General features: G+C 45.4%; 1 protein-coding gene and 1 non-coding gene across 5 annotated transcripts in view; one reads left to right on the forward strand and one right to left on the reverse strand.

Moving 5' to 3' along the window:
- The window catches only part of HOATZ (HOATZ cilia and flagella associated protein), a 97485-nt gene that overhangs the window by 34576 nt on the left and 48834 nt on the right, over nucleotides 1–14075 (forward strand). The window lies entirely within an intron of this gene.
- Nucleotides 11012–11083, reverse strand: TRNAG-UCC. The gene has a single exon. It is a non-coding gene; the product is annotated as a tRNA-Gly (tRNA).

Genomic DNA, 14075 nt, shown 5'->3' on the forward strand with positions numbered 1-14075 from the left:
TGCCTGTATAGACACACAGAGCTGGGACTCTGCTCGGGTGCCCCCATAGCAAGCTGCTTGTTGTGGGGGCACTGAACAGGAAGGAGGGACCAGGAGAGCTGAAGTAGGACCTGAGAAGAGGGGCATCTGGGCCTCTCTGTGCAAAACCATTACAACACAGAGGAGGTAAGTATAACATGTTTATTTTTAATAAAAAGAAAAACAAGACTTTAGCATTCATTTAAAATAACTTTTGGGTCTCAGGGAAGGCCTGCTAATTATTACTAATAAGATGGTCAGTGGGAAGAATGCTCCTTACATTTACCGTTGCTTATCTGAGAGACAGAAATTGCTCAAGAACCCCCTAGCAGGCCTAGGCTTCCACAGATCCCTGGTTGAACAAGGCCAATCTAAATGGATGCATTTGTTCTTTAAAATACTAGTACAAAAAAAAGTAGCAGTGAAAAAAAGCTATCCTATATCACCTCTCGGGGATACTGGATACCCCCCGATAGCCGTGATCTTCCAACGCTGCAGAAGTTAATAGTAGCAACTGCTCACCTTCCTCTTCCTGCCTCCTTGGCCATTCAGAAAACTCCTATTATTCTTCTCCCAGAATGCAACTCGTTCTGTGAATGGAGGAGGGCAGATTAATGACAGGATCTTCTCTGCCCATTCACAGAATGCATTGTGGGAGAAGAAGAATTGGAGTTTTGTGAATTGCCATAGGGGCAGTAAGAGGGAGGACGAGCAGTGTGAGTCCTCCACAATTGCATCCTCGGCTATTTATTCCTGCGGCCACTGAACGTTTCAGCTCTGGGGGGTCTCCAGCATCACTGAAAAGATTACTACAGTATTTAGAGCAGGCATACACATCATTAGAGCATCTGGTTGATCTATGTGGTGTTAGGGTTGCCACCTGTCCAGGATTCACCTGGACAGTCTGGGTTTTGAATCATGTGTCTGGGTTTCAGTCCACCTGAAACCCAGACACATTATTCAGACAGGAATGTGTCTCGGGACAGGGCCTGACAGGAGGGTGAGGGGGCACGATGTTTGTTGCATTCCTATTCTCTTTGGAGTGCCCAAAGGTGTCCCAGGTCTGTTTACAATATAAAGAAAGAAAATAATTTGCTGTCCGCCACTAAAGTGTTTGGGTTTGGTTTGAAGAAAAGGTGGCAACCCTATGTTGTGTGTGCCCCCGAATTTTGCCATTGTGATTGTTTCATGGAGTGAGGCATTCTCCTGGAGGGGCTGGCACCCACTATGGGAGGAGCCCCAACGAAAGGACGAATGGGAGGCGTTTGAGCGGCACTAATTTTTGCATGTGATTGGAGGTACATTGTTGCATTGGTTCGGAACTCCCCAAAAAATGTTATTCAGCTTTAACAACTAATTAGAAGAACTAGAAGAGTATGCCTGTTGAGCCGTTTATTTTCACTTTTACATTACAAAAACTTTTACATTATATAAATAAAAAAATTAATGGTGTCCCTTTTTTAATCTACATTATAAAAAGTAGGAAAGCAAAGTAAATGCACAATGCCATTGGGGTAGATCCACAAAGAAATTACGCCGGCGTATCTACTGATACGCCGGCGTAATTTCAAAATTCCCGCGTCATATCTTTGTTTTGAATCCTCAAAACAAGATACGACGGCATCTCGGCTAGATCCGACAGGCGTACGTCTTAGTACGCCTTCGGATCTTAGATGCAGTTTTTCGGCGTCCGCTAGGTGGTGTTTCCGCGTCGAGTATGCAAATTGGCTATTTCCGACGATCCACGAACCGTCGCATTTTTTTTACGTCGTTTCCGTTCGGCTTTTTCCGGCGTATAGTTAAAGCTGCTATATGGTGGCGTACTCAATGTTAAGTATGGCCGTCGTTCCCGTGTCTAATTTTGAAAATTTCATGTTGTTTGCGTAAGTTGTCCGTGAATGGGGCTGGACGCCATTTAGGGACGGCGCATGCGCAGTTCGTTCAGCGTGGGGACGCGCTTAATTTAAATGAAACACGACCCCTACCCGCCACATTTAAATTACGCGCCCTTACGACGCGAGAGATACACTACGCCGCCGTAACTTACGGCGCAAATTCGTTGTGGATTCAAACAAAAGCCAAGTAAGTTACGGCGGCGTAACGTATCTTAGGGCCCTTTCACGCGTACGGACCGTATGTCCGCATTTTCATCTGTCCGTTTGCGGATGAAAACGGGACATACATGGGTCCCTATGTGATTACGGGTGTCAGCGGATGAACATCCGCTGACACCCGTAATGTGTCCGCCTCTGCAAAGATCCGCATTTGCGGACGGAAGAAATCCTATTTTTCTTCCGTCTGCCGGATCGGATGGGGAGAGCGGAGGAAACACAGGGCGGTCCCTGCACAGTGTGCGGGGACCGCCCTGTCAGCTGCCAGCTCAGCGGGGATTTTACGGAGGATCCCCGCTGAGCTTTGCGGACACACGGAGTGGATCGTTACTGATCCGCTCCGTGTGAAAGGGCCCTAAGATACGCTGCGCCGGTGCAAATCTTTGTGGATCTGCCCCATTGTGTTTTACAATTCTGTGGGTAATATGGGAGCTCCCCTTTGAATGACTTCAGTTGAACATTAATGATACTTGGATGGAAATAACCACCACTGCTATAATCATCAAACATACAGCTGACTTTGATTATATTTTTTGTATGTTTATTGATTGGTCAGCCTTTATTCTTCCATCCTGACTAGTAGTGATGTTTCAGTGCTGTATTTATGTGAGCATTGCCCCTATACATTAATATGAATTGGAAAAACCTTTACATTGTCCATCATCTTGGAAAGAAAATCATTATCCATTGAAATCCGAATGCCGCCATTTGTCTTTACGGATTGATTGTTGTCAGTGCAATCTAATATGTATTAGTACTTTACTGGTCATATGTCAGTGGTGTATTAAGTACCGGTACATTAAATGGAGCAGTTATAATGGTGACTTGGTACAAACCCTGTATATATTTTTCAGTACATACCTCCATTTGGTATTTTGCATGTCAGGAAAAAGCTAATGGGATATAGATTGATTAATCATTGTGGTTGTATCAGTCTGACTACATGTGCAATTCATATTGTAAAGGAAGAAAGATGTTTTATGCGCTTCTATTGAGTAGAGAGACAAGCTTACATCATACTAAAATCTGCTGTTATTTAGAAGGAAAGGAGCTTGAAAACGGAATATGTTTTCCCTTGTGGATGGATATGAGGGAAGGTTACCTGGAAATTTTTAATAATGTTACTAAAGTGTAATTAAAACTCAAACTTTTGCACTAAACACTAGTGCGAATTGGATGCAGGTTTTAACCCACATCTAATTCGTATTGCAGGAGATTGTGAGTGGCTCCAATGAAAATTGCACAGTCCTGTGCGTTTTCTGGTCCGTTTCAGGTCTGCATTCAGCCAAAAACCCGGGCTGAAATCGGACCTGAAGCAGTGAATGGAGACGCACCGGACCCCTTGCTGTGAGCCGTGCCATTCCTTAGTGTGAACCCAGCCTTAATGTTTTAGATCAGGGGTGTCCAAACTTTTTTCAAAGAGGGCCAGACTTGATGAAGTGAACATGCATGAGGGCCGACTATTTTGCCTGACACTTTTTGAACCATTAAAATTAAATGCAAATTAAAGCAGAGGTTCACCCTAAAAAACATCTATATACGGTTCACCCTAAAAAACAATTATATACCATTACATCCAGCATACTTCCGACATCTACAGTATGCTGTTTTTTTTTTTTTTTTTTTTTTTTTTTGCTGTACATACCGTCTTTTATAGTTCTTAAGAGTAGGCGTTCCTATGAAGAGGCGTAGATGATTGACGTGTGGATAAGGCGCGTCACGCGTTCCGAAAATAGCCGAACTGGGAATCGGCTCTATAAAAAAAAATACCAGCATACTGTAGATGTCGGAAGTATGCTGGATGTAATGGTATATAACTGTTTTAGGGTGAACCTCTGCTTTAACTAATACACTGCCCTACAAGAATTCTCTTGCCTTTGTGGCTGTGTGTGGTGAAGAGTCTAAGGATGAGCTTGGGCGTGTTATTTGGATATACCATATTTATCAGCGTTTAACGCACACCTTCATTTGTGTGTTAACAGATTATATACAGGAGAATCTCCTGTTTACTCGGCGGCCTCTTTAATACAAAGTCCCACCTCCTATGATAGAACAGTCGCCCAATGCGAGTCCAGGAGACGGGACTTCCTATTACAGAGTCTGCCAAGTAAACCGAAGATTCTCCTGTATGTAATCTGATGGCACTCATCCCGTCCCCTCCGAGGAACGATAAATACATGGGACAGCAGACGGGAAATAACCCTTAATACTTTAAAATAAATAAACGACAGCAGACAACTGTTGGATGTTAAAGGCCGCGGTTGTTTAATATTGGTTTCAAATTATTGTTAATAAATACTTTTAACAAATTTTCATAAATAAACAAGCATTCAAATAAGCCTTAAAGCTAGCCTAGCCACTACGGCTCAGGCTGCCAATACAACTACACAGCTTCAAACCAAAACAATAGCATAAGCTAATAAATAATAATAATTTTATTTATAAATAACATAAATTAATAAATATAACATATAGCTAGTGCCCCTTTGTTGCTGTAAAATCTTTATTTTTATTTATTTTTTTTAAACAAAGTTGACACTACCACATAATAAACACCGCGACAAAATATCATAAAAAAGGGGTGGGAGGGGAAGAACACCACAGCTCCTAAGTCTTCTGAGGCGAATGCGCCTGAGCTAGCGGAACCCCGGTTTAAATAGCCCAAAACCGGGCTGGTTCCGACTAGTTCAAACTGGGTTTTCCTGGGCTTTCTACCCCAGCACCTAAAGGTCATCTGTAGGGCAATGAGCTTGCCAAATTCCCCCACAGTGAGAGGTCATCTGTAGGGCAAATGAGCCTGCCAATTTCCCCTGAGGGAGCATAAGGCTCCCCTGGGGAACCTGAAACTGTTTAACCTGTCGCTTTCCCATGAGGAAAAGGGGGGCTAGAAACTGCCTTCCCCCTTTTCCTGTCATTCTATATCTTTTGTGCCCCCAACGAATCCCAGAGCGCTCTGGGATTTGTTGGGGGGCCACCAAAGATATACTGTATGAGCACAACTGTATATATCCAAATTACCAGTGGGGCCGTATAAAACTGGACCACGGGTCACACGTGCCGGACTTTGAACCTGTCTGTATTAGATAGAGAGGCGAGGTGTTGGAACTCAATCAGATTTTTATTACTGTCTGTCTTAAAGCGGGATTTTGCCCAAAAGAAGAAGTTCTGCTGCTTTTCTGCCTCCCCCACTATTGTTTTTTATTGGGGTACCTGGTTTTGACAGGTACCCACTCCCACTTACAGTAGGATGGCCACGGCGGATCCACTGGAAGTTCTCCTCCTTGGCGCACATCACGGGTCCCATAAGTAGTTGCTGTAGTTTTAGTAAATCACCCCCTGACCTCTTCCTACTTCCTGCTGTTTTTCTGGGTCAGGAAGTGAAGGGGAATCTCCACTTTCTTCTACACTTTAGTGTAAAGCCAAAAGATTTTGCTTTTTTTTTCCCCCATTTTGGCAAGGAGTAATGAGAAGTTAAATCCATGCTCAGTATTTCTTGCTGTACATGTCCCTGTTGAGGAGATGGACTCTTTCTATTTGTCCTGGTGACCATTGTCCACTGAAAGGCATGGAACATCCAAAATGTTTGTTTGACACCAGAATCAAAATAGAGGGGAAGACTTCCAATGGGGACCCCTGTTCCTTTGCGCAGGGATTTCCTTCACTTTGAAGATTTTTCCTCTAACTTATTGTTGTGCCTGCAGAACAGGAAATGAGGGGAAATCTCCCCAATGTCACAATGAAAACCTGGCAGGTGTTCTAACCCCCCTCCACTCTACATTCTTGTGTTTTCTGTGCCAGTTAGGGAGAGATCCCATCACTTCCTGTACTTGGTACACTTGTTACTGGGACAGGAAGCGAGGTTAAATCTTGCCAGATGGAAGACCGGTAATAATACCACGGCTGGGCATTTAACAATCGCGTACAGGTAAGTGTTTGTGCCCAACCGTGCCATTCTGCCGACGTATATCGGCGTTAGGCGGTCCTTAAGTGGTTAACTTAGACGTGATGGCTGCATTAGTTTCCTTTTTTAGGCTTTTCTTTTTTTTAGATTTGCATCTGGCGATCCAGCCAGTAAGTCCATTGTTTTTGACATGCACAAGCTAGCTCTCCAGCAGAATGTATCAGTTTAGACAAACCACTTAACACTGGCAGGGTTGATTTAAAATGATCAGCTTTTATTTATTCATGTAAAACCTTTTTTTCCAAAAGGGGGAAAAAGTGTTTGCTGTAACTGATAATAAAGCGTGAGCAGCAGTTTGGCTTCAATTTGTTAGTTTTAGCTAAATCTGCCAATACATTTAACACTACTATCCCCACAGACTGACCGTGCTGCTGTCTGCTGTGCCTCCTGTACTCATCCCTCCTAGAGTTGTGTCTCGTTAATACAGGAGGTGTGCTACCTTCCAGATTACCAGATGAAAACAGAGAGGCAAAAAAAGTCAAAGAAAAAAAAACTAATGCAGCCATTAGATTAGTAAGCTGCAATTCATGTCACAAACCCAACCAGGATGGGACTTTTGGAGGAGACTAGGGGCTAGCCTCCTACCCGCTGATTATGGTACATGGAGGAGACCAAGGATTTTGTTGGCTTCTCTCGGTCAGAGCATGGAAAAGAGCCCTATTTAGCCTCTAATCCTATGGAGAGAGAAGATCATTCTCTGATGAGGCTTGGATTAATTCTCTGAATAAAGACAATAAAGCTTCCCTTCTGGAGTGGAGGGAAATTATGTATTATTACAGCTATGTATAGGTAAATGGTCAGAGGACTTATGGTGGCCTTCCTGAAGACTGAGTTTAAGATATTTATCAACAATATCCCTTAAGAAATCTATGAAGATAAATTAATTCCACTTTTTCAGACTGCTGGAATGTTGTATGAATTTTTTCTTATGATGACTTTTGTAGTGGACAGATTACACCAGTGAACGCCAAACATAAGGCAGACAGTTTGTTGTAATGTACTTTGTGTATCTGGGATAGTGCCGAACTGACAAGGCTTGTCTAGGCGACTAGCTATTTATTAGCTTAGGCCCGGATTCTCGTACGAGTTACGCCGGCGTATCTCTAGATACGCCGTCGTAACTCTGAGTCCGAGCCGTCGTATCTATGCGCCTGATTCTTAGAATCAGTTACGCATAGATTTGTATTAGATCCGACCGGCGTAAGTCTCTTACGCCGTCATATCTTAACTGCATATTTACGCTGGCCGCTAGGGGCGTGTACGCTGATTTACTCCTAGAAATATGTAAATCAGCTAGATACGCGAATTCACGAACGTACGCCCGGCCGACGCAGTACAGATACGTCGTTTACGTTAGGCGTTTCCCGGCGTAAAGTTACCCCTGCTATATGAGGCGTAGATGCGGCGTACCAATGTTAAGTATGGACGTCGTTCCCGTGTCGAATTTTGAAAATTTTACGTCGTTTGCGTTAGTCATTCGCGAATAGGCCTGGGCGTCATTTACGTTCACGTCAAAAGCATTGGCTTCTTGCGGGTTAATTTGGAGCATGCACACTGGGATACTTTCACGGACTGCGCATGCGCCGTTCGTAAAAAGCGTCATTTACGTGGGGTCACAGTAAATTTACATAACACACGCCCACATCTAACACATTTGAATTAGGCGGGCTTACGCCGGCCTATTTACGATACGCCGCCGCAACTTTGGTTTGAGAATACGGCACTTGCCTGTCAAAGTTGCGGAGGCGTAGCGTAAATAGGATACGTTACGCCCGCACAAAGATACGCCATTCTTAGTGAATCCGGGCCTTAGTGTCTAAATAGATTACTGTTTGTTAGCTGTTCATTTGATGTACTGATGATTAGATTGCTGTTTTACAGTTTGCATTGTTTAGGACAATGTGATCAAGCTCTTACCTGATTTTGTGTGGTATATATTCTGTGTGAATTTATAATAAAGTCAGTCCCAGTTTGCACCCAAGCTAGTGTCATCTAGTTCTTGGGTGCAATATTCAGATATAATACCTGGTTTCTAATTCTAGAGTGGAGGAAGCTGTATCTTGATGCGGAAACCTAGCCTGGGTGCCAGGCGGTCCATCACAATTACATTTTTGGGTTTAATACCGCTTAAGCACCCACCTAGACTAGCATAGTTGTCACCACATACAAACAAGAACTGCTTTCTTCATACTGAAGATTTTGTTTCTACAAGCTGAAGGAACTGTCAGGCACCTTATGATGGCTGCCATGATATTGGCAAACTTTTTGGATCAGATTTAAATTTTGAGTGGTATGTTTTGCTAAAGCACTGTATATCATCAACAATTACATTTTTTAACCACTTAAGCCCCAGACCAATATGCTGCTAAATGCCCAAAGGCGTTTTTACAATTCGGCACTGCGTCGCTGTAACAGACAATTGCGCGGTTGTGCGACGTGGCTCCCAAACAAAATTGGCGTCCTTTTTTCCCCACAAATAGAGCTTTCTTTTGGTGGTATTTGATCACCTCTGCGGTTTTTATTTTTTGCGCTATAAACAAAAATAGAGCGACAATTTTGAAAAAAATTAAATATTTTTTACTTTTTGCTATAATAAATATCCCCCAAAAACATATATAATTTTTTTTCCCTCAGTTTAGGCCGATACGTATTCTTCTACCTATTTTTGGTAAAAAAAATCGCAATAAGCGTTTATCGATTGGTTTGTGCAAAATTTATAGCGTTTACAAAAACGGGGATAGTTTTATTGCATTTTTATAAAAAGAATTTTTTTTACTACTAATGGCGGCGATCAGCGATTTTTTTCGTGACTGCGACATTATGGCGGACACTTCGGACAATTTTGACACATTTTTGGGACCATTGTCATTTTCACAGCAAAAAATGCATTTAAATTGCATTGTTTATTGTGAAAATGACAGTTGCAGTTTGGGAGTTAAACACAGGGGGCGCTGTAGGATTTAGTGTTCACCTAGTATGTGTTTACAACTGTAGGGGGGTGTGGCTGTAGGACTGACGTCATCGATCGAGTCTCCCTATAAAAGGGATGACTCGATCGATACGCCGCCACAGTGAAGCATGGGGAAGCCGTGTTTACATACGGCTCTCCCCGTTCTTCAGCTCCGGGGAGCGATCGCAACGGAGCGGCTATAAACGAATAGCCGCGCCGTCGTCCCGGATCGCTCCCAGAGGGAATCCGACCGCCGCATGTAGCGGGGGGGGGGGGGGGGGTCCCGATCGGACCCCCGACCCGCGGGAAGGCAGGGACGTACAGGTACGCCAATGTGCCTGTACGTGCCATTCTGCCGACGTATATCTACATGCGGCGGTCGGGAAGCGGTTAAATTGCATTGTTTATTGTGAAAATGACAGTTGCAGTTTGGGAGTTAACCACAGGGGGAGCTGTAGGAGTTGGGGTTCACCTAGTGTGTGTTTACAACTGTAGGGGGGTGTGGCTGTAGGACTGACATCATCGATTGAGTCTCCCTATAAAAAGGATCACTCGATCGATACGCCGCCACAGTGAAGCACGGGGAAGCCGTGTTTACATACGGCTCTCCCCGTTCTTCAGCTCCAGGGAGCGATCGCGACGGAGCGGCTATAAACGAATAGCCGCGCCGTCATCCCGGATCGCTCCCCGCGGGAATCTGCCCGCCGCACGCAGCGGGGGGGTCCCGATTGGACCCCCCACCCGCTAGAAGGCAAGGACGTATATATACGCCCTTCTGCCTGTCCGTGCCATTTTGCGGACGTAAATAGTCGTGCGGTGGGCGTTAAGTGGTTAAATTAAGTAAAATATTGGTTTTACATTTTATCCTCTGTTGCACATCAGTACTGCTGATCCCCTGCAGCCACGTTCTGTCTACACACCAGTGGTGGCTAGTGCTCAATTTTATTTTTTTGTGGGTGGGGGGGGGACGCAAACAAACTGTAAAAAAAACTCAATTGCAGCCACTGTGCCCATCAAGCGCAGCCACTTTGCCCAGCATGGTGCCCGCTGTTCACATGTTTGGGCGCCTTTTAGAGCCTATGACTCTAATCAGGCGCTTCCAAAAAACACCCCCGCCACTGTAATTCAGGTGCCTGGTGCCGAAAAGGGGCCGGACACCTGAATTGGAGGTGTCAGCAGCGACCATAGATAGGTTCATGCATTGCATGAACCTATCTATGGTAAAAGAACGGTGCCAGAAGAGAGGGGGCTGCACCCATGCGCCCCTTATGGACGCAACGCCGCTGCTACACACACACACACTCCAGCAATTGTGCATGACGTTTTGCAGGGTATGGGGGAGTTCTTGATGGTCACCATGTGTATTGAAAGACTTTTGTGACATACTGTATGTGATCTCCCGCACACAGGGGGGTGTATTTACTTTTGTGAGATGCTGTATATATTTTTTGTGGTCTATAAGTGGTTACATCACACATGGCGTATGCTTGTATTCGAAAATTTTATGTAAATCTAGACCGTTGAGGGGGTGTAATATTCTCGCTGGGTGGAGTATGCGATCCCCTTACTTTAAATTTCGCCCCAATCGAGGCGTGGTTTTGCCGTGATTGTCGCCTGACAAATCGCAGGACTGCTTTTGGGAATCAGGTGTCCCGTCATTTTGTTTGTGTGATTTGTCGGGTGACAATATTGTCCCGTGATTGGGGTGCCATTGAAAGTAATGGGATCACAAGCATGTCACACGTTTTGCGGTAATTCGGGAAATTGCAGTAATTCCGCGATCCGGAACGCCTAGGTGTGTTTGCAAGCTAAGCGTCTTCTATCAGTTGCTGGGTTCTCCTTTTTATAGATTCTGGGGGAGCATTTTCTTCCTCAAACATTCCACACATTCTCTTCATTCCTTATTCCACCGCTAATATATACTCTGCATTGACCTTGTATTTTTCTCTGAGGGCTCCAAGTATTGGAGATGGCGTTGGCCAGGAATCGAACCCGGGTCTGCTGCTTGGAAGGCAGCTATGCTCACCACTGCACCACCAACGCAAAAGTAGCATGTCTTTGTGGTGTGGGAGTAAAACCGGAGTACCCGGAGGAAACCCACGCAAGCACAGGGAGAACATGCAAACTCCATGCAGATGGTGTCCTGGTCAGAATCTGAAATAAAGACCCTAGGGCTGCAAGGCTAACCCCTAAGCCTCTGTGCTGCCCATTTGCGGCCTCTGTTCTCTAAGGCCCGCCCCCGCTGAGCGGGGTAAATCACTTATGTACACTCAAAGTGCCTTCAGAAGAAATCCAAACTTATCCTAAACTACAATCTATAACACTCCTATAATAAAATGCACCCAAATAACAATAAACAGGGGTACAGTGGTCCCAAAATTAGCAACACAATGGAGCTAAATATTCCATTCACCCTTAGGCATCATTCACACAGGGGTATTAATTCGTACCCCATGGAGGGCCATGTTTACCGGAATGGGGATGCACAGGTGTTCCCAGCATCCCGTGTAGGCAGTCCCATTGCTGTCAACTGTGGTGCAGTGACTGTACCCAATGTGACATCTGTGTGGGTGCCGGTGCATGGCCCCGAACGCACCCAGGGTGCGTCTGCGCAACTGCACCCACATGGATGTCCTTTTTGGGGTTAATGCAGCCCCCACACAGGGTACAGATTCATACACCCTGTGTGAGTGAGGCCTTGGACTCCTCCATGAAGAACCTCACTGGCGGGAAGAGTTCCCATTTCTCCAGCAGCGAAACCCTGAAGAAAACTGGAAAGACTTCTCTGACCTCTGAAGACAAAAAGTTCCAACCTCCACTCATAGCCAGTCCAACACACACCTTAAAAATATACCGGCCTTCAACCTCCCCTTATAGCCGGTCCAACACATGCCTCAAAAACATACCGGACTCAAACCTCCCTCTATAGCCGGTCCAACACACGCCTCAAAAACATACTGGCCTCCAAACTTCACACCATAATCAATTACTTTATGTCGATGGACAATACATAGATCAAACATATCACCTGTAAAAAGGTGCTTGAGATGTTGGTGGTAAACAGCCTGCTAGGCCCGGGGGGAACCAAACCAAGTCCTCCAAAAGCTGCCTCATATCCAAAAGTTGCCAAGAGTGTTAATGTAGACATTATGCTTTAAGGTTAATCAAAAATATCACATTCTAAAGGGAAAGATTGAACAAGGGGAGGGGGAGTATGGAAGAGGCAGAGAGGGAGGAAAGTAGGGGGTTGAAAGGTTGCGAGTAATGTAGGGGTTCCTCCAACCTTCCCTTCTCCCCTCTTTCCTCCCTCTCTTCCATACTCCCCTTTTGTTCTACCTTTCCCTTTAGAGTGTTATATTTTTGATTAACCTTAAAGGGTCACTAAAGAAAAAAAAAAATTTGCCTAAAATTAATGTCTGCAAGGTAGACAGACAGAATAGTATAATGATTCTGTTAAAAAACTATTGCATTCCTATTAAATTCCTCCATCTATATCACCTCCGGCATTCTAGTTTCTGTTCTCTCATTCACTTCCTGGTTTGCGGCGTTCGTTCATGTAAGAACTACATTTCCCAGTATGCATTGCGGCACGCCCAGTAAGTCACACCTCCTTGAAGTCTCCAACAAGTAGAGAGCGTCCTGCCGCACAGATGTAGTTCCCAGGAGGGGGTGAGCACGTCACTGACCACCGCAGTAAAGCTTCCCATCACGGTGGTCAGTAAAATCACACAAGCAGGAAGTGAACAGAACAGAGAAGAAATAGAGCAACTTCTGAGCAAAAACGAACAATGAGGAAGTGAAAAGAGGAATGTCTCCAGGTAAAGGATGCTTATTATGAAAAAAAAAAAATTCCTTTACAACCCCTTTAAAGCTTAATGTCTAAATTGACACTCTTGGCAACTTTTGGAGGGCTTGGTTCGATTCCCCTTGGGCCTAGCAGGCTGTTTACCACCCAACATCTCAGACACTATTTTTACAGGTGATTACCATATTTTTCGCACCATAAGACGCACCCCCCCCCCCAAAAATGGGGGAAAGTGTCCCTGCGTCTTATAGTGCGAATACTGACCAGGCACTCCCCCACCCAAACCCCCCCCCCATCGCCGCCGTCATGTCAGAATCCCTCTCTCCTTCTCTGTGAAGGAGAGAGGACAGGATGTGAGGCGCATCCTAGCAGGGGCATACCAAGAGGGAGTGGGGGAGATGTTTTGCCCCGGGTGTCAAAAACATGGGGGGTGTCAGTAGCAGTGCTATGGGGTTGCGCTCTGCACCCAGGTCGGGTGTCACCCGCCAGAGGTGACACCATCCCGAAGGCAGTGAGAGCCTTTGCTGTTTTTTTGTGTTTTTTTCAGCCAAACCCCCCCCCCCTTTTCGGCACCGTGGTCTAGTCCTGTGTGACTTCCTGCTCCTTCCCCTGCAGCTGCTGCTGTAAACTATGTCCCCAGTCCTCATTTCTAGCTGCTTCCTGCCTGGGTACCTCTGAGGCTGAGAGCCAGCCAGCCAGCCAGAGGGGATTATAATGGCAGTGTCCTCCACTGCCTCAGGTGAGCTGTTGATAAGGGGGTGGGAGGTGTGAGCTGGGATGGTATCCATTGCTCATCACCTGAGCTAATGTGATTGAAGAGGCTTAAGGGGTGTTTGTGTCTGCCCTGCCACCCTCAGCTGATCTGGGAAGGGGGGGGAGAGGTTGCTGTGTCCACCACCAGATATAGTGTAGCTGAGCCGATTTGATAGGTGGGGTGGTATTGCTGTGTGTCCACCACCCACCTATAGTAGTAGTATAATATACAATATTTTAGTACACCATTTGGTTCAGAATATTTTTTTTCCTGTTTTTCTTCTAAAAAACCTAGGTGCGTCTTATGGTCAGGTGCGTCTTATGGAGCGAAAAATACGGTATGTTTGGGCAATGTATTGTCGAACCTTAAAGCTTCTGCAGAAGGGTAAATAGAGGGCTGACGGGAAGACCCTCCGGTTACTGGAGTGGCAGTCGCCACCAGTGTAGGGACCTGTGTTGGTACAGCCGTACCTGGTC

Source organism: Rana temporaria, chromosome 10, assembly GCF_905171775.1.
Source record: "Rana temporaria chromosome 10, aRanTem1.1, whole genome shotgun sequence".
Classification (NCBI taxonomy): domain Eukaryota; kingdom Metazoa; phylum Chordata; class Amphibia; order Anura; family Ranidae; genus Rana; species Rana temporaria.